Source organism: Betta splendens, chromosome 15, assembly GCF_900634795.4.
Source record: "Betta splendens chromosome 15, fBetSpl5.4, whole genome shotgun sequence".
In the NCBI taxonomy this organism is placed as follows: Eukaryota; Metazoa; Chordata; class Actinopteri; order Anabantiformes; family Osphronemidae; genus Betta; species Betta splendens.
In genome coordinates, this window is record NC_040895.2 from 9,457,389 (window position 1) to 9,483,861 (window position 26,473).

Consider the following 26,473-nt stretch of genomic DNA (forward strand, 5'->3'; position numbering starts at 1 on the left):
AAAAATGCTCCAACCGTGCGCTGCCAGGTGAAAACATGAAACATTCAGACGTCTGAATCAAAGCAGGCCTTCGCTGACTGCTCGGCGCGGCCTCGTCTTGCATCCCACCTAAAAATGGAACAACCCGTTTAAAAGGGCTGTAATACAAAATTAGAAATTGGACTGGTTCCATAATAGCAACGCCACTGGTTTACATAAGAGCGACAGTGCTGTGTAGTAATGGCCTTTGCTGCGTGTAGCTATCTGTGAATCTCCCCCACTGCTTATTTACACAGCCGTGTCATTAGATTACACCACTGAAAGTGCAGCTTTAGCGAGTCAATCTTGCCATTGTGCGCGGCTGCTCATAAAACACAGGCTGCTGTGGCAGTGGTGGCCAATTACGCCGCAGATTAATGTTGTTGACGGAGAATTGCAATCGTACAAGGTAGTGGGTGCCCAAACTCTTCTCAATAAAAAAAAAAAAAATTTTAAAAAGCGCTGTGGTTTCGAGCCGGGGGGAGAAACTTCATCACAGCAGAGGCTCTATGACTATTGTGAAGGCAAAAGGAAGAAGAGAATAATTCCAAATAGTGAAAATGAGGCCCAGCTCCGTCTCATGACAAAAGTGCTTAAAAGTCAGCACTTATTAGTCAGTGTAATATAAATGGAAATGCTCCACAGGGGCTAGTGAAAGTATGATGGATATCTATATCCCTCCATCCATGCTTTGCCAGAAGCCCCAAGGTCACCAGTGTCAGCCATGGCCTCAGCTCCATCCATCCATCCATCCATTCATCCCTGCCCAGCTTTGCATGCAGACCGGTGCGGCAGCCCTGCAGAACACAGCTCATTGTCAGCAGAGGGCTGAAACAGAGCGGGGCTGACCTACAGCTGAAATACAGAACAGCACCGGCGAAGGCAAGCGTGGCGGCAAACGGCCGCCACGCCACCGCGGCACGTGCTGACATCATCAGACGAAGCCGGGGATTTCTAGACGAGGGCCTGAGGATCCTTCTGGCGGCTCAAACAAACAGCCGCGCCACCGGAGGGCTGCTGACGGGGTGAAATTGAACTGTAAAACAATGTGCCACACCTTGCGACCAGTGGCTATCTCATCGCACTACATCACACATGGTGACACCTCATCAGAGTGAAATACAACCGGCGCGTTTATACAGTAAATGCGGCCGAAAACTGCAACGCCTCCATAATTTATGAGGGCAGGTCTGCTAAAAAAAACACTGAGAAAAGATAAATATGTACTGTAGTCGATCCAATGTCTAGAATTTAATTTATTTTGTTGTATGTTGGTGTTGGGTTTTATAGCCCGTTTGCTGATGCGGAGGGAGAGCAGCTCCCTCAGAGCCCAGCATCTGCTCATATTCCCTCATAGCTTGTCACAGACCTCAATAGCAGATAGTAAATGAAGCCATAAATTTGATAGAAGTCCATAAACACAGCTTTTAAATTGGCACGCTGTTTTTCCTCGGCGCTGAATAATGATGGGGAGCGCCTTAACACTGGCGAGGCTCCGGGAGATTCCTTTTTGGCATTTATTTCCCAGTTTTCCCTCATATCATCAGTCTGCATCGCATCACTTCCTCGGCACGTTCAATAATTTCATAAAACGCCACGGCTGAGATGCAATCTCACACCGGAGCTTAGGAGGCGCGCGCCTGTGTGTGTGCGTGTGTCAGCACACTGGCTGAGCCTCAGCAGAGACCTTGTGAGACAAAATGGCTGCAATGAATAAAAGAGCGGTCGGGGGCTTATGGATATCGCTTGTAGACGAGCGTGATGGACAGACAGATGAACCCTCGCCAGCTGAGATAGGGAGCTGATTTGCACTTTGTATCCTTTCAATCCCTCGGTCTGCGGGGAGAATGTGCCGTCTCAGCGCGCCGCTGGCAGGAGGAGACGGGAGGGGGGAGGAGGAGGGGGCGGGGCGCCCGCTCACCCGCAGCACCCTCCAACGCGGTGCGTTCACGCTGTCGCTTCGATTGCAAACAGCTGATCGGCAACAATAACTCACCGGCTGTGATCGACGCCGAGGACGCGCTGTCCACTGGCGTCGCTGCGCGTGAGCCCACGCGCGTGCAGTCTTCTGCCGCTGGAGTCTAATTAATGGACCCAGTGATTAAAACAACACTTACTCACTGAGTTATTGTTGTGAAGTCAGTCTTCTGTTACATCCGAGGGAGAAGAACGAGTAACGCCAGATGTTTAGACGCCATGCTTTTTATGGGAACTGCTAATGGAGCAGGAAGTCTTGGCAGGACACGGCCGGTCAGTGTGACTTTGCAGTTTGAGGGGGGTTGTTTTTGCCTCTAGGATGTCTGTGAATCAGCATTGCAGAATATGCAACTTCTCTCTCTCTCTCTCTCTGCAATATCAGCCTAAAGTGCGCCCGGCGGAGTTTTTTCTCTGATGCAACTTGTTGACAAGCGTCTAATATTTCAGATTCTACATCTACGACGACTGCTCTGCATTTGGTGCAACTCGCCAGTTCCACAGTCGTAACATGCAATAAAACATTTTCACAAAATGCTTCGTGAGGAACGTTAACGATATCTGGTCTGTTGATCAGCGCTTTGTATTAAACATCAGCATCCATCAGTACAACTGATGGCATTCACATCCAGCTTTTGACTTGATGACCCTAAACACACGTACTGTACCCCCCCACCCCCACCCCCCGCTGACACGGCTGACTGATGGGGCGCTGTCAGGGAAAGTTAGCCAGAAGCAGACAAAGCCCACAAATACGTGTGTCATCACACTGAAGAGAAGCGGCTTCAGGAGGCAGAGACAAATACCAGGGAGCAAGTGCTGCGCATCCTTATTAATTAAGTGTATAATTAAGCTAATGCACTGGCAAAGCCGTTGAGATCTCAAGCCTTGTTTTCTGGCTCCAAACATGATTAAATGGTCAAATCGTTAATATTTTGCCCACTTCCTGTTTGGACTTTCCCGGACTCCATTTTGGATCTGTTTCCGACTGCCCGCATCTCTGAGTCACCTTTGTAATTACGCCTGTCACTTGAAATCCCGCCAGAGTCCCGGCCCCTGCAGAGTTAAGTAAAACACCAGCGATAGCCAAGTGCTAGAGGAGGGCAGTTCCATCTTTGAGTCACAATGAAGGCTAAACAAACTAATTAAAAAATATATATGTCTGGAAGCGTGCTGCGTTCAAGGGGAATGGGCTTGAGTTTAATGAGGGGCTTAACATCAGGAGACGTAGCTGGAGGCACCAACATGATGGCGCCCTGTGACAAAGCTCGTGTGACTGCTGCATCACCTTTGCTATTTAGGCTCGCGCCCATTCGCGTGCGAGCGAAGTAGAGAGAGAGAGAGAGAGAGAGAGAGAGAGAGAGAGAGAGAGAGAGAGAGAGAGAGAGAGAGAGAGAGAGAGCGAGAGAAAGAGAGAGAGAGAGAGAGAGAGCGAGAGCGAGAGTGAAAGAGAGAGAGAGAGAGAGAGAGCGAGAGAGAGAGTGAAAGAGAGAGCGAGAGAGAGAGAGAGAGTGAAAGAGAGAGAGAGAGAGAGAGAGAGAGAGCGCATCCATCCTGTGCCGAGGCCGGGCTGGATGCTTGGCTGCTCTAATCACACCGTGAAGCAGTCTCTAGGTGGCCGGTACATCAATCTGACGGGGCTCCTCGGGCAGCTGAGCGGAGACAGGGCCCCGCCGACTAGTGCCGTACCACGTGACTCATTACGCCGGCGGGCGGAGGGAGGCGCGCCGCTAAAGTGACACCTGAAGAGGAGAACGCGCGGAGGTCCCGCGGGTTCGTCCCTTTGTAACGGAACGGTTATTGCCGTTGTGTCCGTCAAGGTCGGCTTTGTCGGCGAACGCCACGTTGCCATGGTGTTGATGGAGCAGAGCGCGTGAAGAGCCGGCTGGCACGTGGCCAGAAGCTCAGACGAGTCTGACGACTGGAGCCACGCAGCTCAGATCGCTCCTTTACAAAGACGTGCATGCGACCGCTGAGCGTCTTATTCTGAGAGTTTGCTGTGGTTTGATCCTTTGTGGCTGAATTATTTAAATTCTATCATAAATCATTAAATACAATTCTAATCCAAAGAGATTCTGTTTGTAAATTTACAGTATTTAAACGCACCTTTCCCACGTTTGGGAAGACTTACAAGTAAAGTCATCTTTATAATAATTTTCAGGATAAGTCAGGTGGAAATTTGACACTCTCTGGATTTATGAACTGGACCTTTCACTTAAAACACATCTACAGTCAAAGTGCTGCTGGAAACGAAGTTGATCTTCATCGGAGATGACTTGAAGCCAGGATGAGAGTGAGGAAAATTCCTCTCTCATATGACAGATTTCACTATGGACTCAATTATTTAGAGCCTCTAGTACAGTATAAAATCTATGAGCCAAGCAGTGTGATATGATTCAATCCAGCAATATAATAAAGTCCCATTAGTTTGAGTTTACTTCAAATATGTTTTTGTCTCTGTTTCGAGAATCTTTCAGAGCAAATCAATCGGAAAGTCCAACAGAATGTGAAAGCGCTCTAGGACTCAGAGGGAGCTCAGTCTCCAGACATCAGGCGTCTGACGTCCTCCCTGGTCAGCGCATTACTTATTCAGCCGCCTCGCGACGACGCCTGCGCTTTGTCTCCGTCAGGCCGCGCGGCGCTGTTTGCTCAGCGTGACTCCGTTTCCAGAGCGGAGCAAACAGACTCTGGAGGGAACGGCTCATGATCACATCACATGCCGCCGCCGCCGCCGTCTGTCTGTCAAGATGAGAGAGTGGCACTACAAGTGCGCTACAAGAGGAGCTAAGTTGTGCTGTGATAAAAATAAAACACACACCTACGTGAGTGGAGTCATTCTCAGCGCCTGCATTTGATCCGTTCCACTATGTACTATTCTCTGACAAGTGTATGAAAACAAATCGCAACTTAAACAGTGTTTTAACAAAACTGTATTTTTTGTGGCGCGTGCTAATTAAATTATTGAATACGTTAAACATGAATAATGCAGAGATTTGGGAGTTGCCGTCTCTCACATCCGTCTCCTGAGGATATTGTGCCTGCACACACCTGCTGCTCTCCTCCGCGGCGCGTGTCACCTTCACGTGCTACACGGTCGTGGGTGGTCATCATGGATCGATGACAAGGTGATTCAAATGGTTAGGATGCCTGCGTAGTTTTAAAATACAGCATTGAGAGGGTCACCACCTGATTAACAGCATAGCTCCAAACATTACTCCTGCACTCAGAGCTAACCTGATGATTTGGAGTATTAAATTAAACAATTTTACCTATATATTATTTTCCTGTTATGATTTTGTCGCTTTTAATTTGAAGTTGTGCTCTTATTTTATAATAAAACATTTTTTGTAGATGTAACTTTTAATCTAGCTTTCTCCGTGTTATTAATCTTATGATTAATAACGCTTCACATCTTTCATTAAAATGTAAGTACTGTATGTGCTTTATTACCCTGCATCACACTGAAAGCTCACGACATATGACTTCAGTGATGATTGAATGGAATCTACCTTGACAGTCTCACCATGTCAATCAGCATCCGCTGACCCAGCTATCACTTTGGCCCTGTTTGTTTGGGGCGGGCGATTCTCTCAACTCAACTCAACTCTTTTCCTGCACCCGTTCGGGTTGTCCGGCGCCACGGAAAGCTGCTTCCAGCCAGGATCCTCCGTGCAGCAAATCTCAGGTCCTAACATTTTAGCATGAAATGTAAACCTGCCAAATTGCGTCAAGCATTTCCAGGGCGTTGTGACCCTGCGTGTCCCCGTTGAATTAGTGTTAGGCAAACGTCCATGGATGTATGAGTGAAGCCATTCGCAGGCTGTCCGTGCCCCACGGTGTCCTCCCGTGCAGGCTCCGGCCTTGGCCACGGTTACATCAGCAGCAGGCGAGGGTTTTTGCTGCAGTGCTTTTGTGTTTCTGCGGTTTGGGCACGATGCTGTCTATGAACACGAGCACCGCACACTGTAAGGGAATCTATTGTTCACTTAGTTGTCCTGAAGCCTCTAAATCCATCCTTTTTAGCCTCCTGTGAGTCAGCCTGCCTGTTGTTTTTCTGTTGAGTGCTTCATTTTCTCCCGCTCCTGCTGCCACTCCACCACGTCTCCATTGCGCTGCCTCGGCCTCGGATCTTGTGCAGCCCCTTGGCTTTGCTCTCCACCAGAGTTCAGTCACCAGTGTATTTACTTGCAAGGCGAGTTTGTGGGGCCTAAAACGCAACATGGGGTTTCCTGCCTCCATACAGTGTTTAGTATCATCGACTCACTACCCAGCCTGCATGCCTTGGGATGATTCTACAGTAACTGTGGAGGTCTGATACAGTACATGCTGGTAAATAATGTCTGTAAATGCTGGTCCCTGACCTGTAAAACTCTCTTGGTGTTTTTAACATTCTGCTCATTTGACGATATGATAACAATTTGTCTCCTTAAGCAGATCGTTAATAATTACTTAACCGTTATCCGTTCACTTTCTCCGCTCGACTACTTTAAAGGATGTAAATGGTCTAAAAATAGAATTATCTTATCAGGATACCGGGTTGTGCAGTCATTCACCAAGGTTGAACAAGATGAGAGGCTGCTTACAAGTAAAAGGGCCAAAAGGAAGCCAAGGCTCGTATTCATGGGCATTTTCTTCAACAGCACTGTTCACTGTGATGCGCATAGAAATGAAGATTCAAAGAGACCTTTAATGCATTCAGGTGTTTTTACCTTTCAGGCCTGTAAGCATGTCTAACCCATGCGGTCGTACAGACTAATGGAGTCATGCAGACAGCTCCTTATTGATGCTGTAGTAAAGGCAGCAAAATATCTCCATGTGTAAAGTGGGGGTTCAAAAAAAAGCACTAAGCAAAGTCCACCGTATTGGATTTCTCATACACAGGAGGGTGCCGGTAGGGAGCTTTTAAAACACAATGCCTAATGTCTAAGAGGCGAGGAACAAGCTGTCAATCACCGGAGTGTAAGGGCTGACATTTCTGAGAAGACAGACACTGTAGGAGCCTCACTGACTGCGTGTGAGCAATAAGATTCCCCGCTCGCTGTAGTGAAGGAGCAACCCCTGGCACCGTGTATTAGGCGGATATTAATTTTCCCCAGGGTGCTTATTAAAGACCTGAGTATTAATGATTCAATTCCCCATATTATGATCCTCAAGGACTCCTCTGCTTTCTGACTGGAGGAAGGGACGTGTGCCTGAGACACACATTACATTATATGCTCACTGATGGAAAGTCATTAACAGATCAATAACGTATAGATTTTTATAAGCACATCTAACAAGTGTTAAAAGATTCTAATAGCTGCTGAGAGAGGCACAGATTTTAGATCATCGTTGTTTTTGGTGGTGCGGCAAATGAGCATTACTGTCAAACTGGTGAACAAAACATTGTAATTCCCGGATGTCTCTTCCTTTCGTGCCTGACATCATACTGTATTCTCTATTTGATAAAGATGGGAGATTTAGCACATTTCAGGTTCCAGGGTTTCTCCACTTGCACAGCAGTTACATCGAGCCTGATTTTGAGTGATTAGACAGAACTGTCAGTCGCCTCTTGTAGCCATAGCACGAGTGGACGGCAGTGATTAATGACCTGCTTCCACAAACACGGGCTCTCGAGCTTCCTTGAGAGATCTCATTTGGATCCCAAATAAACCACGGCGCGCCGAGTGGCCCGCGCGCGACTGAGTCAATTAAATACTGGCAATAAAAGCAATATTTTAAACATTGTGTGTCTATCAATCACGCTAAATCAGCCGTCATCCCCGTGCTTCCTGGCAGCGGCCGCGGCTGATTGGGATGCAATTGACTAAGTGGATTGTCAGCACATGCCCCGCGCTGGCAAGGCCTAGTCTAAGTCATTAACACGCAACGAGCGCGGTGCAGCCCCAGGGCACCCTGCTCTCTGACAGTAATGCATTCTAATCTTGTCAGCCTATTGAGAGCTTCAGCTACATTACAGATAACAGGAGCGGAATCAAACGCTGCTGTCTGTCAACATCTCCGATCAATCAGGAGCTAAAAGTCTGTGGGGCGGCCGCGCACGCTAGGCTACTCGGGCCAATCACCAGAAAACCCAGATGCAGAATCCGACTCCGCGAGCTGATTGAGTCGGCTCAGAGAAATCAGGGCCGCCTCCTGCTGGCCGCAAACACATGCGATGTCCCGAAAGTGATTTCAATTAATGCCCTTCTTTTGCCAGTCAGTCCGAGCGCAGGGGGAAGCTGGTATATTTTATTCAGAGTGCAGTGTGCTAGTTCCAGGGGCCGGCGAGCGGAGCCGGGGGTTTATTTTGAGGGTTTGTGCATTATTCAGCGATCCGCATGGCACAGAATCAGCCAGTGTCTAGTTCACCTTCTCCTCCAGCACAATCCCTCCCAGTCCATTATAAAAGAATAGCACTGGAGTCCAGTCTTAATTAAAGTGAATGAGGGGGGATCCATTAGTACGGTAACGATTACTTCATTTAAATCAGCTCTAAGGGCTGGATGTTCAGTTGGATACTTTCAAGCATCTGATGCATCGCTTCATTATTAGAGGAACTGCCAAACATGGGCAATAAACGCGTGGCATCTTCGGTTTGCGCTTCCTGTCTACTTACGCAGCACAATGTGCATGCAAAGTGTTTCAGGTAAATTCCAGCCTGTCCTTTTTCCATCCCTTCACATTTCCAGTCATCCAATGCTACAGTATCCCTGCTTCCAATACTTCAGACCATTAAGTAGATTCATTATTCATAAGGAGATTATTACTTCGCCGCTTCACTTACCATAATTGTCCTGATATTTTTCCCTTTGATCCATAGATACAGGAAGTGCACGAGTGGGAGGATAAACATCATAAATAAATCAAACACGGATGTCAGTAACAGCAGGGGGCACGTCGTGCCCGTGTCCCACGCTGGACGATGCACAGGTCAGATTACACAGGAACCCTAAATGCACTATTTGTGTCACTGACAATACCAACATGCATAATGCCTGCTCTTCAACGTCAAACGGCATCAGCCTCCGTTTTGGGAGGAACCGAGTCAAACATCCTGTGCCGTCGCCTGTAATGAGACGACTGACAGTCCTGGGATCCGTCACGGAGAAGCCGGCCTGACCTCTTTCCACGCCCGATTAGGATTCACATCACGCACCGACCTGCCTTTGTTTCAGACGTTAGGTCTGCCGAAACATGACTTTTCTTAGAAACTACCCACTAAAAGCAGTTTGAAAGGCAACATGGCTGCTGCAGGATCACGGCGCTTTCTTACTCCATAATTCAACATCCAGGATTAAAGCGGAGCTGCGCTGATTGACCACATCAAAGTCTCTTTACAGGTCGACGGCATACGGTATGTGCAGCGTGTAGCCGGGTTTGGAGAGAGACGCTCTATGAGCTGAATGTGGATGTGCCACTGACGTCTCCAATGAGCTCCTTAGAAGGTGACGATGAATCAGTAAGAATCACGTTTGCAGATTCTCACCTCATTTACTGTGGGATCCATTTGCCTACAGGTGAGTTCAGATCAGACAAGCTCGACTTGATTCTTAAACAAACAAGACTCCTCTCTGGTTATTTCACCATCATCTCAGCATTTGCAACTAACTAGTCGCGTGTTTGCTTTTTTAATGATGTCTACAGTTTGTTTGTGCCGTTTCCAGCCTCAGTCCAACAGCTTTTCTACGCCGCGGTGTTCACGTGTGTGCTGATTCGCAGGAATAAACACAAATCCGTTCCTATCTGCAGTTTTGGTGGGAATGTGCTCATTTCCACCAACCTGTTTGTCAGGCAGAACAGGCGGAAGCGATGAACGTCTGGGCAGACGTTCACCAATTACGCCTCATTACATTTACGATCACGCTAAAGACATTAGCTCAAAAATAGATCTAAGACAAAATGGTCTGTGAGCTGAAATTAATTCTGCTTCCGTCTTAATGTGCAACAGTGAGACGCTGGATCAACAGAAGGGCTCCGTGAAACATCGCCACGGGATGGTTTACTCACTCTTATTCTACTTCATTTCCACCGCTTACATAGATGCAAATTTACTGCAAACATTTTATAAACTCCTTTTTAGTGCTACATAAAAGCTAAGAGAGGCGCAACAGCACGCGAGCACAATAGGCGTGCTTTGCGCAGAGAAAGGAGCACTTAGCAAACAAACCCCAAGGTATGAAAAGGGGAGGGAGGCGTCTCGGCGGAGCGAGCGCCCGTGTCTCCCCGGCTGCTCTGCTTGTCCATTTGGAAATGTCATCGGCTGCAGGACTCCCCAGGACGCCGGATAAAAGCTTCACTACAATGGTCTTCCCCATTTATTGGCTGAGCCGACCGAGTGATAGTGCTCTATTTTTGTGGCCGCGGAGCAGAGGTCTTTATCCGGGACTAACCCACGGCAGGGACACTGGTGGGGGCCGTCCTGGGGGAGGCGGCTCGGGAAGAGAGTGCAGAAGACCGTGTCACAGCAGACGGGAGAATTAGACGTGCAGAACTAGTGCTGCGCCTGCTTGATTGCGTTAAAACCCAGAGATTTAAAACTAATCAACCTCGCTCAGATCATCCCCACTTCAGCGTCACTGCTGCTCATTAGAGAAACACCTCCACAACACTGAGTAATGAGGAATCGCTCAAATCAAGCAGATCATAATCAATAACGGGTCTCCATATGCAGACCTCCAAGGAGACGCTTGACGATGTTAGACCAATGCTATAATTACGCTATTATGTAGCCGTGGCATTGATTTCGACATTCAACGCTACGTGTAGAGATGGATCTCATCTGGAGGTAAAAGCACCAGCACGTGCGCACGTAGCTCATTATGTGAACCCTCTCGGGGGACGGTCCCGGGATTGGATCCACCGGTGCCTCTGCCGCGGCGGGCGGATCACCAGGGAGGGAGGGGACGACGGGGATCGCAGGGAACAAACAGCGGCGCCAATCGAGACGCTCTCTGGATTACGGTGCATTCGGCGAACAGAGCGGAGACACTGTTTATGTCGCTCTCTCGCTGGAGAATCAAAGGGGGAGAGACGCTGGCTCAACGGGACGCGCGTTACACGCCTCATAGAACATGTCACCGAGTCTTCACTAATATAACACGAGGCAGGTTGTGTCGACAGAAGCAGGCGATGAACTCAGCACTGATTCACTGAAGTAACAGAGCCCCTTATGCTCAGGCTCTTCATTTCACATTACGGTTAGTATTTAAATATTGTCAGGGTGATTTATCCTGCACATGAAGCGACAGACCAGAGCTCACGTCATAAACTATGTTACAAGTGAGAATGGAATCCATTTGTGACCTTTATTGTGGGCAATCGATCTCACCAAACAGACAGCATATAGGAATGAAAATGCAAAGCGCTGGAGCGCGGAGTGCGGAGCGCATGCACAAATTGTCCCGGCAATAAATTCTGGTGGCACGAGGCCCGATGGCACCGGCGGCTCCCAGGGTCACCGTGATTACGGGCCGGCCCTCGTATATCCACGTTCCATAGGAGGCGCTCATTGCCGCCGCCGGAGCGGCTCCACCTGAGGACATCAGAGGATGCGGGCTGTCAGAAGGCCGGGCCTTTGAACGTGAAGGAGAAGAGGGTGGGATGCATCACGCTGTAAAATAAGAGGGAGGCAGGGCCGTCAGGAGCCCGGCCAAAGGAATAAAAAATGAAGTAAAAAGGAACACGTCGGCAGTGTCACAGCTCCCCAGTGGCATCCGGCACCGCTCCCCAGATGTGGGTCGCGGCGCTCGTGTCTCACGCGGAGCCCTGCAATCACACAGATGATAAAAAATCTAATCCATCTGTTGATACCGGCGCCACACGGCAACAGGCCACAGGCCGGCTTCGGGTCACGCAAGCAATCCACAGTCAAATCAGAGGACGCCCCAGTTTTACCATTGATGACAACACAAAGCAGCTGCGGCACCTCGGTGCCACGAGACGACACGAGGCTTTAAAGCCCGAGGAGGACGATGTTTTTTGATCCCCAGAGCTGGGTTTATGAGCTGTGTCTCTTTTATTGCTGCTGTATCTGGCTGCTAATGGCCGGACCTGGAATTTATGGAGTGGGAACTGACCTCCTGATACTTGGCCGAGGTTTTATGGGTCACTGATATAGGCTGCAGGTCATGAATTACTACCAAACAAGTCCATGTCCACGGCTTCGATACTCATCTAGAAACACACACACAAATAATTAAAATGGCCCAAATGCCTTGTTGTTTTCAGGGAAACTCTCCCCCACAGACACAACTTAATTCAGATCAATGGATGCGTCCTGAAGCTCAGTCATCTGAGAATAATATCAGAAAATATTACTACATTTTCTTTTTGCACATCTCTAATTCATGCACTAAATCTACACTTGGTTTAAAATAAAACACAGACCCTTCAATTGTTTTTTTTTAGCCTTTCAGAAATTCTGATATACAGTATTAAATAACATCTACTGATGCCAGTGGAACAGATGATTTAATATTCTTATTATCCAAACATCAAGGTCAGTAACAATTACACAAGCGCGTTCCTACCGACGCTGCAGCGACATGTGTACACGAAGCAGCAACAGCCTCTAGTAAAAGCGTAGCGAGCTTTTAAATTCCTGACGGACACGGCGTTTCCTGCGCCTCAATGCGAGCGCGCCACGCTATTAATTCTCGCGTCGGCGAGTCTCTGCTTCCCACAGGGAATATCGAGGTCTCAAAGAAGTGCCAGACGCTGTGACAAACATGCAAACGCCCAGAAATAGGCAGCGGCGGAGGTATACGAGCGTCCTTCCCTTTAAATTTAACCTCACGGCTCAACACTGTGGAGGCAGAACACACGTTTTTATTAATTGGACGTAATCTCATCAGTCCTCACACCTCGCCGACACGCTTCACAGCCGTCCCAGCGACGCTGGCTGCATTTCGCTCATCCCGTCTCCATTATCTCTCCTCCCCTCAGCCTCCTATACGCTCCCTGCATCCTGCGCATACAAGTGCTGTCACTTTCATTTGCACACAGCATGATTTATTTATACAAGTGTCTCTCCGGAGAATGAGCTGTTACTCTCTTCCTCCATCAGTAAATGCAATTTCGCCACAATATGGCCGCGGCAATTTGTCTTTATTTAAGCCCCTATTTGGCTCCTCAGCCACTTCAGCGTAGGTCATTCTCGTTCGTTCTGTCGAAAGCGGCCTTTAGGTTCCTCAACACCTCATTTGTCACATTTTACATGTAAACCAGAGGTTTCTGTACGTTATAATGCACGTCTTACTAGCGTACGGCTTCGTAAGGATCCCATCTGTGTGGTATCAACTTCTGTAGCCACTATAGTTACTAGTGCATAGGAAAAGGATGGAGGAGAGGCTTAATAAATAGGATCGAGTCAATAGTTTCAAATAAAGAGCAGATACGTGACTCACAAACGATCTGTAAGAGGAGCTGAGACTATAAATACATATAGGAAATCAGACAAAACTATGAGGCCAGTGTAGGCCCAGTTTTCTCCTACTAGGAACGAGGACCTGTGTTGTACAGGAAACATTAGGAAGTGGTTTCCTGGGCTCATGTGCTGACGATGTGCTGAGCTCTTCAGTGTGAATCCACTGGAGTATGTGCGGCGTGTGTAGGTGTGGCTGCGCTTCGACTGCGCTCTGACCCAGCAGTAGGAACCGGGCATCTGACTTGAGGCGCTGCAGCGCAGGACTAATTACAGCGAGGGTTGCTAGGCAACTGCAGCAGTTGGGGCCTTCGAGGTCCAGGGGTGGCCTGGTGGTCCAATCGGCACGCGTGGAGCCTGTGATGGATCTCCGCCTGCCCCCAGTGACCCCCCGGCCCTGTGACTTAGACAAGGCTCAGAGCTGGACGCAGCCTTCAACCCGTTGTGTAGAACAACACGACGAGTGGTTCAGATTCAAGCTTTAAGCCTGGTGTTTCGACAGCGCACCCATTTTTGCACGATGAGCTGCTCTCTGTTATGCTGCGGTTCCACATCACTGCATCCCTAAACTATCGCTTTCTATGACGGCACGGACACCTTCAACACATACAGTAGGCCCCCCCCCCGTTTCTTACTCACCGTCTTCTCCCCGGTGAGTTATGCTCCTCGAACAGGCTCACACAGCGGTCCCAAGACCTTCTCCTCATAATTACCACCCTTGTTGTTACCACAGGGATACCAACAGGCTAATTACTGAGAAATAATCACATGTTTGTCAAGACCCCTGCAATCGTAGACATGTAAACCGCGTGCTTCCTGTCAGATCGCCTCACGCGCCGCCCTCCTCCTCCACACGCGCTCGGAGGACCCGCAACTCCGCTAATCTCTGCAAATAAGTATTAAAGACTGCTCATCTTGACAAAGCTGTCGCATTTTCGGGGCATCCGCTGACACATGTTGCAAAAACACACCTGCGCACACTGAGGAAAAAGCAGGAAGCGGAGCAGTTTATCGCACGCGGGGTCGGTCTGGCTGCAGTCGGCCACTTTGTGTTTCCATGTGGGTGAAATGGACGAAGATGCTCTGGAGATATTATCTTCTAACAGATATCGCCCCCACACACACACACACACACACACACACACACACACACACACACACACACACACACACACACACACACACACACACACTGAAGTGCATCCTTGACCTTTATTTTGTAAAAAGCATATCACACACTGCCATGCACAATTAACAGAGTGGCTTTTCACACTTCCACCACTTGATGTGAGTGTGGCAGGATTAATTTCAATGACAGACTCTGAAAGCTTATGTTTAGCTGTAATTTAGCTGTGATTGTGTCGACAAAGCAACTTGAGCCTGAAAATAAACTACACACAATTACACACACGGCTGTAATTTTTAGACAGATATAATTATCTGACGATAACTTCTACACTAAGACCTTCACTGTGTAAAGAGACCTGCAGTATATGAAAAACGCTGCGTTTACATCATTCCTCTTCACCAATATTTACTCGGTTGGCTTTGGTCACTGACATCTCAGAAGCTGGAGGGAGTTCCCTGCTTCTCAAGATCCTACTAAAATAAAATATACTATACATCTGAGCCTATTGAGCAGTAGTGCTGTTACGTGTACTTACATGACTCATGTTTTCTTTCTGTACATCAGCCAACTTATTTCTCTGTATTTATGTTGTTCCTCTGGAAGGTCAAGTCATTAAAAGAGTCCAGGCAGCAGATTGATCACAGTCATGATTAGCATAAACACATACAACAAATCAACATGGTGGTCCTGTATTGTTCTTATGTGGGGGTTGTATTCTATTAATAAATCTGCATAACATCTCAGCAAGTAGTATTTTTCACAGGAGCTATTTCTACACACTGTACCACACATATGAATCATTAGGTAGTCATTTATTCATGGAGGCACTTATTGATAACAAGACGCAAAGTTATAACCATCAGAGGAGATGAACTGGACCCTACAGGACCCCACAGGACCCCACAGGACCTCACAGAACCCCACAGGACCCCACAAGACCCCACAGGACCCCACAGAACCCCACAGAACCCCACAGGACCCCACAGAACCCCACAGAACCAAACAGGACCCCACAGCGGCCCTGACCCCACAGCCATGACATCTAGTCCTCAGGAGCATAGCAGAGCATGTGGCCATGATTACGTTCACAGTGAGGTTAGATCTAAATGCAAATAAGCAGGATTGTAGTTAGTAACTGGTCTAATTCTCTCTAAACAGAGCCAGCGTGAGTTCTATGTCTAGACATGTCTAGACGACACTGCGTTTAGGCCTCCACCACTGACAAAGAGCACAACCGTAATCTGAGTGCACACAAAGCTGGAAGGTGTCAGTGAAAAGTCAGATGAGTCGATCCACTTCTTCTGACAAGAAAAAAAGAAATTGCTGAACGCTTCATTAAAATGATCAATGATACATTACCCAGCACAGTGGTGGAATCTAATTGACAATTAAGATTTCAAACCACATGTGAGTGGAACGGGGACAGGACGATGGCGGGCTCTAATGCAAAAGCATGTCTCCCGGCCGCTCGCTGGGTTGGAAGACGCGTCTCCACGGCGACAGGGCCACAGCCCCACACCCGCGACTGCTGCCTCCACCTACTGGAGCACTCAGCAGCGTGGGGAGGGTCCATTATTAAAGGATGGGCGCTGGCGACATTAAAAACTAGGACGAGCAGAAGCGAGTGGGTGCTAAAGACTGGTCCCCACTGTTGATCTGCCACTTCACCAAACGCTAGCGCCCCCCTTCCCTCGCCTCCTCTCCTTCAGCCGGGCTCGCCTCCTTTCCTCCTGACCTCCTTCTGAGCGACTGTGGTCCTTGCACTCCACACATGCGGCCATTAATAACACTCTCTGCTCTGTTTTTCCTGCCAAACAGAGCAGCGCTTTCCTGTCATCCTGACACAAATTAATTCGCCTTATTTATCTTCTGGCACCAAGGCCGGCATAGGCGGAATAACTGTTTATGGAAAAAAAGGACAAAGAGTTATAGATGGTGTGTTCTTGATGACAGGCCCATTTGTTTCTCAAATAAGACTCGAGATAAAGTTCATAACACTCATTTTGATAGGAAAAATCCTGTGTCAGCTCCCTTTTCCTCTTATCAGGCGCCGGCTGAGGGATTTGTGAGGGGTTTTTATGTTAATATCATCATATTTGCATGTCAGAATATATGTATACGACATCACGGATGTGTTTGTTGTTCCGGGCAGCTCCTGGGTTCGGTCTTAGCATTCAACTTAAAAGGATTAGTCATGAATCATTGAGACTGCGCATAACTGAAAACATTACAGCGCTGGTCATTTGTTTGAATGGTTTATGTGACTACATTTTCCTGACGCACAATCTCTTGTGGTTTTCCAGACAAATCGCAGCAGCGGCCGTTGATTTGGAAATGAATTTTTCACAGGCATAGGTCGGCAGCGAGTCGGATATAATAGAGGGCTGCGCTGAGGAGATGAGCTAATCCCAACCTTTATCTACTTGTTCGCTCTTCTACAATGAAGATATAAGCTTCTAACCCCAGAAACATGAAGCAGATCGATGAAGCGTATCTAGTGATGACGACTCCATCTCAATAATAATCGCTCAGCATTAAACGACAGTTAATGTCTAAACGGTGCTTAATCCAGTTCAACCCAACTCGCGCCTCCAAATGATCAGTTGTGACACAATGCGCAATATGGACTTGATGTCCCTGCAGTATTTAGGTCCCAGAGCAGCAGCAGCAGCAGCAGCAGCCCCTCATTCAAATGAAAGCCGCCCCAGCTGCACTGACAGTGAGAAATGGATTTAATAGCCAGAGAATAGCTTGTCAGCAGTCTGAGAACACCACAGCGTTAGGAGGCTGTGTTGTTTTTTTTTTTTTGACTCATCTCTGGATCCCCCGAGTTCTGCCTGATGTTGAAAAGATGGGAAAACACCAATGTCAACGCCGCATCCGCTCCCCGTCGTGCTTTTACAGCAGCCGTGACCGGACGTCGACCTCTGACCCGCGAGGAGAGCACAGAACCGGGACCGACCCGCCAGCAGCTCCAGCCAAGCACACTGACCCCGCCCCCAGAACAGGCGGCCATGTTTCTTTCCATGCAAACAAAGGGGCGACAGGAAAGACGAGTCGCCGGCGAACAACATCCTGCTTTTAGCGGAGAGCGTGCTTCACTTTTCAATTTCCCCACAGCCACATCTTTACAGATAATGCTGTGCTCTTTTTGGGCCTATTCCAGGAGGCGCGTTGAGTGGTGTGAAACTATTCCATTGATAATCTGCCTCCGAGCCGAGGCAGCTCCGCACCTGCACGGAGGGGGGACTTTGGGAGGAACAGAAATACAATAAGGCCCGTGTCAGCCGCATCACGGCTTCGCTGGACCGGAGAACAAACAGCGTTGGGAGGACGCCGTCCCTTTGTTATCGGGCGCCGCCGTGTTCATCAGAGGCGCTTTAAAATGGAGCAGCGCGACGGAGGCAGGTCTGTGGGCTCTCTCAGCCATAATTGTGCAGAGCCCTATCTAGCTGTCGTCTCTCCAGGGGAACAGAAGGCAGCTCAGGGGCGTGTTGTTATATTTCACACTTAATGATGTGCAAGGCATCTTATCTGCAGGCCTATTTTAGTCACTGACACAGCCTTTAAATTACACCTTAACGGCAAATACTGCGCCAGCACCGTTAAACAATACACACAAGACTTCCTCAGAAGCCAGATACCGACATGTTTATGCAATAATCTACCCAACAAACAAGGAGCCTTCCGCACATCAGGACAACATTCATACATTTTTAACCTGAGAATGAATAAATTATCTACATCACAATGTGTTAAATGACTTTCACAGCAATTTTCAAACTTTCTTACATTACTTATATTGTATTATATTGCTTTACCGAGGATGTATTACTTTGATGCAAAGTTATACTATATGTGAACCTAAGATGCATGAGAATCCTTATAATATTCATTTATGCTTCATGTTGTTTAGTAGAGTGTTGTTTCACAGGTCCTAACACAAGTTGTGGAAGCCCAAATCTAAACTTTGAAAAGTGTCTTCTCACTGAGTGAATCAGAACAACATGCATAAACAAACAATATGATGCAACGCACGTCACCGGAGAAAACAAAGGCTGCATCTTAAACCCGTCGCCTCCCATCGGGTCTGATTTCAGCAACATGGTTTATTGATCTCAACGTCAGCGTAACAACGCAGACACTGCATGTGTGTGTTTTTGAGAGAGGGTTTCACCAAAATGTACGAAAGCCGTGTTTAATATTTCCTTCAGCATTTGAATGATACTCTCCAGTATATTTAAACACCCTGATAAAGGAGCGACAGAGGCAGGATATTAAAGCATAAGGCTGCTTCTCTGCTGTTTGGGAGACAACTTTGTATTAGTTGGATTTTTAATTTCCTGTGGGTGAAGTGACCGGTGCCAGAATTTAATTTAAGCAAGTACGGAAAAAAAACTGTCTGTGATCTCAATTAGAGTGGATAGAATGCCCTTCTGACACAGCCCCACTCTGTGATTGTGCCTCATATAATCTATTTTTGATGTAAAATGCTGCCTGGTGTTGTCTGTGAAAAAACAGAAAAACTGCTCTTTGGCTTTGCTGAACTTCTTCAGTGCAACTTCCAGCAGAGCTAAAGGACAACATGATAAACATCAGTGGACGCCTGCACACACATCAGTCCATCAGGGACTGGACTTGGACTAATGACATTTCACTGATTGGCTTGACTTGCTCCTGAATAATCTCTGCGCTGGAGGTTGACGTGCTGTAAATGGAAAAGCCCAACTGAGCTGCCGGAGTCAAAGTCCTAATTATGTGCTGCGGCTCCTGTAGGAAAATCTGGCTCCTTCCTACGAGCTCGAAATTACAAAAGCTAAGGAGAACTAAAAGCTGATGGTACACAAGAACGAAAATTAATGATCCAGGTTGGCGTGATTGTAACAACCACTTTGGTTCTTGGGAGCCTACAATAGCACGCTCATAAGGACATGGACATTTTGACAGCTCATACAGGTCATAATGCCTTTCCCCATGCGAATTAAAACAATTACAGTTATGTTATAAAAGCAACTATGGTGTTTAGAACTGGATCAAATCAAACTGACTATAATCCAAACAGCAAATCTAGATGCACGACGCTGGTAGAATGTTTATTCAGGAAAGAAGGAAATCCATGTCTGAATGGATGGAGATGGAATTATGAGCTCTTAATTCGAGCTCATGTAGATCGTTACTCATTTATCTGCCCACTCTCAATCATGTGGCGCAAAATCACGTTTAAAACCGATTGTTCACGTCATTCAAAACAGCACATCACTAACTAATACCTAAACTATATATACACAATTAGGCAATTAAACGGCTTCTCCTGCCGCCGTGCTGATCTTCCCGCCCGCGTCCATGAAACGAAAAACAAGACGACTGCAGCCATTTTGATGTCGCTGCGAGGCGGATCTCATCCACCAGCTCCAAACAAGCCTGCGCTGACAACTAGGAGCTCATTGATACAGCAGCTATGGATCAAGTGGGGTCAGATGCTGTAAGCTGCCACTGCCTTTCATCAGCCTGTTCATTTCCTCGGGGAGCGTGTGTGGAACACGCAGGTGATTTACATCCGCGGTGAGTGGAAAAGAAGAGCCGCAAATAGAAGGCGAGTTGGAATAATATCGTGGAACGGTTATAAATATAAATCTCAAGACACATTCACATCTGTTCACCTTTTTCACAGTGTGAACGGGCTCTATGCAGCTCGGCAGGGTGTGGAGCCTCCGCTTTGATGTCATTGTTGGTGAAGTTATGGCCAAGTCCTATCTGATCTCATCCATAATTGAGCTTTTTCATTGTCTGTCATGGCCGCTTTGCAATGTGCATTGATCATCGGCGACAAAACCCCGAGCCAAGACGAGGCCCGTGTAATCAAATTAGCAAAGAGTTGCTTTGCCCACAAGGATGGAATTACAGGCTAACATTGTCCAGCCTGCAAATTAGCAACAGAGGCAGCACACAGGCGCGCGTGCTCAAAGGGCTTTCTCAAAGGAAGCCGCTGTCGGGCTCCTCAATTACTCCAGCTACAGCACTTGTGGCTAACGAGCAGGCACGAGGCCGTGATTAAAAGGAAGCCGAGTGATATGACCGTTATCTCAGGTTTGCACAACGGCAAACATCTGCCTAAAAGTCACCTCGCCCCCCTTAAAACACAGGGAGAATATAAGGATCGATAGCAGGCGCGTTAAAATTCATGACACCTGTAATCTGAGCCGCGGCAAAGTGCATCGCAGGAGATTCGCCGCTTCGCTCGTAATTAAACAGGGGACACGAGCAATTTGTTGAACAAAGAGGAGCTTCTCCAAAATAGAGGTTAATGAGATGCGGCTTCGCTGTGACGGAGGAAAAGGTTGCATTGTGCCACTTTTAATGCGGTTACGCAACCTGCGATTCGTGTCACTCCTCTGAACAGGGGGAGGAATCTTCATACTGTACCTATTTGCATGATGAAGCATGAGGACAGAGTGGAAATAAAGGCCCTTTGTAATTGGATCATAAAATCTCTCCAGGCAAATCTGCGATTTCTCTTTTCTATAAATACAAGTTGGTGCGATTTAAAATATTTTCCAAGAAGGAAAACAAGTCGCTCCTCAAAGAATGGCTCTGTCCCTCAGGACATGTTGGTCTTGAGTGTAATGACTCTCGGTGCAGACCTCCTGAGACAAATTGCCACTGACCCCCCATGGATTTTCCAGGGTGCACTCGATTGGAAATGGAGTATTCAATTTCCCACAGGGAGCCTCGCCATTTCCTCGCTATGCATCATTGAAAAGGCGTCCGCTTTTGGGTTTGGCTGGAAAACATTCTATTCACCCGAATCCATGCCACAAGAACTAGACCTGACAATAGTTGCTTCATATCAACAACAAATAAGTACAAATATGAACATGATCATCAATAATGAAGAAACTATGAGAATCATTAAGTTGAATGAACTGTTCAAACAATCTCACTCTAAATCCCAAATAAATGTAGAATTTATGTGTTTTTTTGTTTGACATCTCTGGGACTCTAATAATTTATTTATTTCATTTCAAAATATTCATCTGGAAGTCGCGTCCTTGTGCTTCCCAGCTGTACAGGCTTTAATTAGCTTCGCTGTCACGGTTCCGCCCTGAGGACGGCAGCGAGCATGGGAAGGACCTGGGAAAAGGGCCCGGCCTGTGAGCGGCTCCATATAAATTTGTCACCCGTATCTGCCGTCGCCAACACGTCTGGACGCTAACACACTCCAGACCTACAGTGTAACGGGAGAAGATGAATGAACCATTAAAGATGGGGGGAAATAATCTCTTTGAAGGTAGCTAAGCCACTAGCGCGCGCTCATAAATCACCTGCACAAAGCGGCACTGCAGCGCCATACGTTCCTGGATAAACGGCCTCCGCGCGTACATATATTTATATTATTCCATAAAAGAATAAATGTGACTCTTCACCTCATGGGGTTTATCACAGGGCGACTGGCAGCGTTCCATCACCGGCCGGTAAATGACCCTCAGAGCTGAAACCCAACTAAACAAACACGCATGCACGAGATGCATTTCACAGGCTGCAGCTCGAGTGCAGGCATCACCCTCTTATCTATTTTCTGCTAAGATTCATCCACTGCCTTCTGTGGGCCAAGAAATAGAGTTTTTCATCACTGCAGTCTCTCGCTGGCATCGACCAGCGCTATTGATCCCGAGCAGATCTCCTTCCACTCCACCTGGGGAGCCAGATGAGCCTTGTTCATATTGATCCAGGCCTTTTATTCTACACTCTCCTTCGCCCTTTCTTAAGGTTGGGGGTTGTGGGGGGGGCGATCATATGCTTGTCATCGCCTCTAATAAATTTTCTCTGGGAAAGGCATTGATGAGCGCTGATCCGCACTCCGCGGCCGAGTTGCGCCGCTATCGACGATCCAAGGGAGGAGACGGCGACGCGGCAGAAACGTGTGTTTTGACAGGTCTGAGACGTGAAGGAATGATGCCGCTCGTCCGATTAGGGATGCTGGCGATGGCACAAAAAGGCAAAACATGCCCATCAAAGAGGCAGGCGGGCAGGTCTGATGCATGAAAATAAACGTCTGCTCGAGATACTTGAAGCTAACTTCCCTTCAAAATAAAACGCGTATTTAGCTGTTTTGAAAGCGTTTTTCTTTTTTTCCATCCACGTCTATTCTAATCGCAGGCCTCTGTTTTATAATCCCACTTCATCATCACTTGCTTATGTTCATTCTTTGCCCGTCTGCTCCCACCCCTTCACTCCCTCCATGTGTCTCCCTGCCTCCCCCTCTGGAGGAGAATCTGTGCTAATGTACTAATCTGTGGAGCTTTACTGCAGCCTTGCCAATCTGCCATGTCAAGATACACAAATCTCACTCCAGGCAATTACAGGCATTTTTTTTCCCCCAGTCTTCTGCCTCTGTGACCCATCGAGTACAATTACCCTGTTTGTAACAAACACCGGTGGCTCTGGGGTGGTGCTGTCTACGGAGCAGGTAACCTAGGCAGCGCGGGCTTCAAAGAGCTAAACGAGCACGCAGCGAGTGTCAAAGTGGGAAAACGTGTGTATCTCAACACGCAGCAAAGCAGTTTTCAGCCTGTGCTTTCATCACTAGTTACTCAAACCTCGTTCATTTTTCCAATAAAAGCAAAAACTTAAAGGCGTCAAAAGGGTTTTTTGACAGCGACTGGCTTCTGTTTGTGCAGGTGTAGCTGTGACTCCTATTAATACTGCTCATAATCAAATGCCTCTGAGATGGTTCAGTTTTAAAGCTTCAGCTGCTTAGGAACTGCTGTAATCTACTGTATTCTTACAGTACATCTCTATGGGCAGGAAGACACGGGGCCTAAAGTTTTATTTAGCACAAGTACCTTAATTACACAGTAGCAAAGATTATTTAAAAATATGCACACAGTTTATGATATTGTTGCATATATTATATTTATTTAAGGACAGCGACTGTAATTTTGGAAACAAGGCTGAGATCACGTCTGTGGATTAATGATCAACATGTGTATACGGACCAACTGATAAAACCTTAGTATTCACAGGCCATTGTTTAAAGCCCGTCGTCGCTCCTGTAGTCGTCTACTAGCAACAATTACACGCGTTGGTGCGGCAGCAGCCCTGAGGGGACGCTGCCTGAGGTGAGCGCACATGAAAGCGTAAATCAGCATCTGCGGCTCATGCAAATAGCTTTTACAATGAGAGCGAAGGCGTGGAGCCTTTTTTGGTTTGACAGTTCAATGCCTGTCGCACCAGCAAATAAGGTCTATATATAAATATCTGCTTAAGTCAGCAAAAAAAAAAAAAAAAAAATAGGTGGTGACTGAATGCAATAGTAAAACCATCTGAACTTTATCTAATGTATATTGTGTTTATCTTACAATAATTTCAATTCTTTTGGGAGTTCAGCTACTGTTGCTCCTTCTTTGGGGACAATTAGAACAGATGGACATGGTTTTACTCATAAGCCAAGATTTGGAGACACACTCAGTTGATTTTTTTTTTTGTTGAAAACTGTGAGTCAGCTTTTGGAGAAGCTCCTCCATTGACATTTAACATAATGAAAGCGGCCCGTTCACTGCAAGGCGTTATTAACTCTGAGCCCTGAACGCCTCGCAGGACACCTGTGAGGTGCGCTAACGTTAATTCCAGGCGTGGCGTCACATCACGGGTTGACGTCTGCTCAGGAGTAAGAGACGAACTGCGGACGTGTTTGTCGCGAGGGAGTCAAAGGAGCTGGAGGCGCTTCCACCGACAGGTCACAGCTGACGTGTGACGCCGCGGCACAAAGGGAGCACGCGCTGCGGCTTCCACACACACGACGCGGCATCATGTTCGCTGTCAGCTGGAAGAGTCTGACATGTCAGCGCACAGACAGACGTCAGAGCGGACGGGCCTCGATTATCACAGGAAATCGGAATGAAACATGCCTTTCACAATAAAATGAAATGGTTGTGAAATTGAATTAAGGCTTTATGAGCAGCAAGTAAAAAAGGAAGTAAAAATGAATTAAAATGCTGATTAAGTTTACATCACTGTTTACATCACGTCACCGATTCTCCAAATGCTACGTGAAACATTTGAGTTAATGTGAAACGTGTCCTCGTGCCTGCAAAATGAGTCCAATTCGCAGCTGAGATCCAGTCACGGTCGCTCACGTGGAAGCAGAGCGGCCTCCTGCGTAAAACGCGAAAACGATGGACGATGGGAAATCTAATCCTTACAAACAGTGAGAAGCGAGGAGAACATCAGTCAGGCCGCGCTCGCTCTCGTGCCGCTCTCCACTGAGTTACACATCGCGTCCCCTGTGATGTCACTTTCACAAAGCGCAGCCGAGAGGCGCTGCGTAAAAAAGCCTTTACAGCAAGAGAGCTTCTATTTCCTTCCAAGTGCACGGGTTAATGCACGAATGGCGGAGTTCTTCAAACTTCACAGAAATAATTGTGACCTTTGCAGTTATGCAAATAGTAAAAAAAAAAACCTTTATGTAAAACTTAACACTGACGCTTATATTTAAATAAACAGCGGTGCTTATAAATCCTACATGCTGTATGTGAAGTGAGGCTGTTTTAGTGTTCTCAGTGGCCCAAACACTCCTACGGTACTTACTCACTAAGCTGAGTGATCCCTGCTTATGTGTAGGGCCATCCATTACCGCGCCGCGCCACCACGAATGCACACCCATGCACTCGCCCTTCAAGGTGATTTTATGTGCTAGTATTCATTTTAGAGTCGGCGTGTGATGGACTGAACGGGACCGGCATCAGAACAGAGCCACGGGACTTGTTGGGATTAATTAGGCTCAAATTGTTTATTCGTGGCCTCTAGAACGTGAGGACACATTTAAAAAACGCGACGGTGGTGTTTCTGTCTAATGGGACTTGGACTTTACTCATAACCCAACTACTGTACAAGAGGCGTTCACTTACACACGCGTCTGCTCTAATGAAAAGAGACCGATTCCGTTTTTAGAAAGCGAAAGCAATTGCATTAGTAAGTACACTAATTTAGAAAAAGCCCGCTTGTACCTGTAAGCTTCTCTCCAGCGGCCTTTAGTTTATTGTGATGACAGCAATTAAATACCCCGCTGACGCGCGTGCCAGCGGTATTATAGCTCATCCCCGCGTCCGCGCCGATCTGGAGCGAGGTGACGGGGTCCGACACGCGAACCGGGCCGCCGTCCGAGGAGCGGCGGCGGAGCGCGCGATGAACCACGCGAGCGCCTGAAGCAGCGCGAGGAGACCGGCGACACGCAATACTCTCACCGGCTTAAAGCGCATAATGGATATTGTGTGTCCTCGCTGCCGACTACGTAAGTGGACTGACAGGGTTCCGCACTGTACGACGCAGGGGACAAATAACCGTGGCCCGAATTAGAAGCAGCGCGCTACGTGTGGGGGATTTGTGCAGCGTCAGCGTTCTCTCCCTGTGGTTTTCCTTCTGCCAGCGAGCTGTGTGTTCAGGATAGTGTCGCGCACTGACCCGTGGGTTCAGGATTAAGCCGTGTAGTGTGTCAGCGCGCGCGTCTGATAATTCACTATCTGACAGGTTTTCCTGCGTGAACTAATAGATAGTCGTGACCCTCAGACAATTAGCGAGATGTCAATAATGGCAGGGTTGTTTTTTTATGTGTATGTTTGAGGCTGAAATGTGCATTCAGTGGGAGTAACAACTTATATATATATATATATATAATTAGGTCAATTACAACAGATTGCAAGCTGCAAAAATATAAATCAAGCTGAACCTCATTCTATGAAATCATGAAAAATCTAAAGTCATTTTTCTTTAGTGTGTGCGAAAGCCAACTCATATTCATTTGCAAACAAACTAATACTGTAGGATTGGAAATGACACTTACCTTAAAGGAGTGGGAATTCAGTGTGTGCGCGTGTGTGTGTGTGTGTGTGTGTGTGTGTGTGTGTGTGTGTGTGTGTGTGTGTGACATTCCAACAGCTGTGATTTCTGTT

General features: G+C 47.4%; 1 protein-coding gene across 26 annotated transcripts in view; it reads right to left on the minus strand.

Moving 5' to 3' along the window:
• LOC114870515 (neurexin-1a-like) overlaps positions 1–26,473 on the minus strand; it is a 180,176-nt gene that overhangs the window by 137,710 nt on the left and 15,993 nt on the right. The window lies entirely within an intron of this gene.